A 3,157-nucleotide genomic window follows, 5' to 3' on the forward strand; every position below is an offset into this window, starting at 1 on the left:
CTTTTCAAATAATATTATGTGGAGGTCCTGGAGATACATCAATTATAAAACATGTTGAAGTGAAAACATTTTTAAAGTTTACAAATACAAACCAGTACATTATACAAGAATTTTCTGTAAAGTTCATCAATCAGTGTGAAAAATAATTTGTTTCAACTGAATAAAAGGCATGTTCAATTTCCATCATGACTTACGGCATTATTTTTGCTCTGCTGGAGACATTCCTCCTCATGGATCCTGATTTTTCTTCGATTCTCTCAATTCTTCATAGTATCTATTAGATTTTTCCCATCACCTGTCAGCACCATTCTGATAGAACCTGAATGTTTTCTATTCCTTTACTCTGACTTTGATCTATTTTCTCATATTTTCACTGTCCTTATTTCAGTGTCTATATTTCTTCTTTTTAGAAAAATAATTTCTCCTCTCTCCCCTCTTTTGACAATCCCAATGTTTATTTTCAAGTCAATGTGCATCTCTTGGTCTCTGTCATTCACAACTCTACTATAACTGTTTCATTCAAAAGAAAGACCTCTGTCTGATGAGTTTTTGTTACTGGATCTCTCCAATTTGGATCTCTTGAATTTTGATCTCTGAATTTTTCTGACCTTCTTTCTCTCTTAGTCCTTGTTTCTTGGTGCATTGGTTCTGGTATTCTTTGTTCTTGTTTCCTATTATTGGAAATAATAATTGTTAGTTGGTTGGTTGGTTCCTGATCAATTTATCTATTTCTTTACTTCTGATCTCTTCATGTCCTTTCTTTCTTACATCTTTAGCTGAGGCAGAGCTATGACTGCTTTTAGAGGAAGAGTCATTCTCCTCCCTGCACAACTCTGAACTGCTATCACTACTGTCAGAACCAGAGTTAGAGGAGCTGGACTCTGAAGAGGAGGATGCTGAGGAGGAAGAGGATGGGGAGGATTTCTTTGCTCAACCTCCGGTTCCTGTGCCACTGTTACCTCTGGCATATTTTTTACAATTCATTCATTAAACATCCAAGACCTATAGAGGTAAAGAAATTGATGGCAAATCGAGTGTTTCTTGGATTATCTAGAGGTAATAATCCTTCAAAGAATGACTGAAGCGTTTCATCATTTAATCTTGTGTTAAGTTTAGAAAGATGCTGTGTATTCACACAGTTCCTGGAAAAATATTTTGACAAAAATTCTACTAGATGATGTAGTTGTTTTTTCACATTCAAAAACACTCCATGTAAGTGAATCAATGTATAAAAGGTGAACAAACATCTTAGCAACATTTCTCAATTTGTTGTTTCTCAAGTGATGTGAGTATTGTACTGTTCCTTGAATGTACTTTCAAAGGATTCCATGTATTCTTTTTTTAGCATACAAAATTGCCCAGATAATAAGCCAAAAAATTTCTCATAGTCCTTTGTTGTGCACAGCAATCAAGCATCATGTTGCAGAGTTCTTTTATTTGTTCTTTTTTCAGGAAACTCCATTTTCAGCAATTTGTGAACACAGTTTTCAAAATCTAAACTTGACTAAATAGCAAGATAAATTGTACATCAAAATGAAACCAGATTAACTTCGGTTTTGTCATGAATTGTTACTCTTTGTCCTCCTTTTCCCTCTGCCTCTTTCTCTTTCTCTTCACTACTTCCAGCATCTTGGTCTGTATTTGAGTCATTATCTCCTTCATCAAGAATTTCCTTCTTAATAGCATTCTACTTCTCTTCATTCTTCAAAAAATTAGGGAACTCCTTCTAGATTCTAGTAATCCTCCAAAGGCAGCATATAGATGAACTGAATCTTCTTCCACTAAGTCAAGTCCTTCTAGGATAATTGAATGGTCCTTGAATCCATCCTTCTGTACAGAAATCATCACTTCAATCATATACTGAACTCTTTGTCAATTTTGGACTTGTGTAGAATGTTTCAAAGGCATTCAAATATCACACTGATTCCTCTTGGTAATACTTGTATTAACTTGAGGCCACATTCTTTGAGAAAACCAATAGCTACTTCAACATTATTACCTGTTGGTCTTTCCAAGAGCAAAGTGAGCATCACTAAGCATAAAACTTTATGTGCCTCATTTTGATTAATGAGATGTGACACGAATTTCGAAACAGTCAGACGAAGTTGCTTATTATTTCTTCAATACCCTTTTTGAATATTAAGAATTAACTTCTCGGGGATTAATTCTCTGATTTGTGGTAATTTTGAGTTGATAATTGCCACTAATGCTGCATAAACATGAGTGAAGATTGGAGAAGCACTCCGTTCTTGCAAAACAGATCTGAACATCAGGCCTCTTCCTCTAATTATATTTTCTTGGAGAAGCTCTTGAATAATAGTACTTAAATTAGAAATGTTGACTTTGTTGATAAGACTATCGATTGACTTCTTTAGGTCCTCCCAGTTCATCCTCTGGTATGATAAGCTGGTTTTTGTCTGTAATCTGTTCATGCATCATCCTGAGCTTTGCAGGAGGAATATATGCTCCACCAGTGTGGGTGAGAAGGCATCCCACTCATCTTTCTTCTTTGCAGGAGGTTCATCCTGAGCAGAGAAATTCTGAGTTACTGGTGGTGCTGGCTTCTTCTTTCAGGAGATGGGGGTTCTCAGGATTTTTTCCAATCCATATCTCTCTTTGGTTTTTTAGAGGTGAAATTTTTTTTATTTTTATTTCTAATTTCAATTTCTTTTATACATTCAATCACGTGGTTCCTACTTTACAACTACATGTTATTATCATAAGAATGTTCTTGAATGTTCAGAGTCTGGCTTGCCATAATCAAAGTAGTCTCTGTCCCAAGGATATCTTTCTTGTTCTGTATACCTGTCTTCTGGAAAGGAGGTCCTTTGATATGATTATAATTTTCTGTCATGACCAGAAGAATATTTTATCTGTGCCACACTAATTTTCATTTTCTGTTACTTGACCCAATAAATCAAAGATTCCTCAACTTGATCTAAATAACAATTATCTGACCGCTTGAATTCCTTGACAATTTACTTTTTGTCTGTAAACATCACCCAGAGCTCCAGCTAGCCACCATTACACCCAATGCACCATTTATCTATCTATCTATCTATCTATCTATCTATCTATCTATCTATCTATCTATCTATCTTATTTATTTATTTATTTATTTATTTATTTATTTATTTTTGAAGAGAATTTTTTGCCT

At 34.6% G+C, this 3,157-nt stretch overlaps 1 pseudogene; it reads right to left on the reverse strand.

Annotated features, from left to right (window-relative positions):
- Positions 1-228: 228 nt before the first annotated feature.
- Positions 229-2,894, reverse strand: LOC102476436 (pre-mRNA-splicing factor CWC22 homolog pseudogene; annotated as a pseudogene).
- Positions 2,895-3,157: the final 263 nt, after the last annotated feature.

The sequence above is a fragment of the Tupaia chinensis genome, unplaced genomic scaffold (genome assembly GCF_000334495.1).
Source record: "Tupaia chinensis unplaced genomic scaffold, TupChi_1.0 Scaffold139943_1, whole genome shotgun sequence".
Taxonomy (NCBI): Eukaryota; Metazoa; Chordata; class Mammalia; order Scandentia; family Tupaiidae; genus Tupaia; species Tupaia belangeri.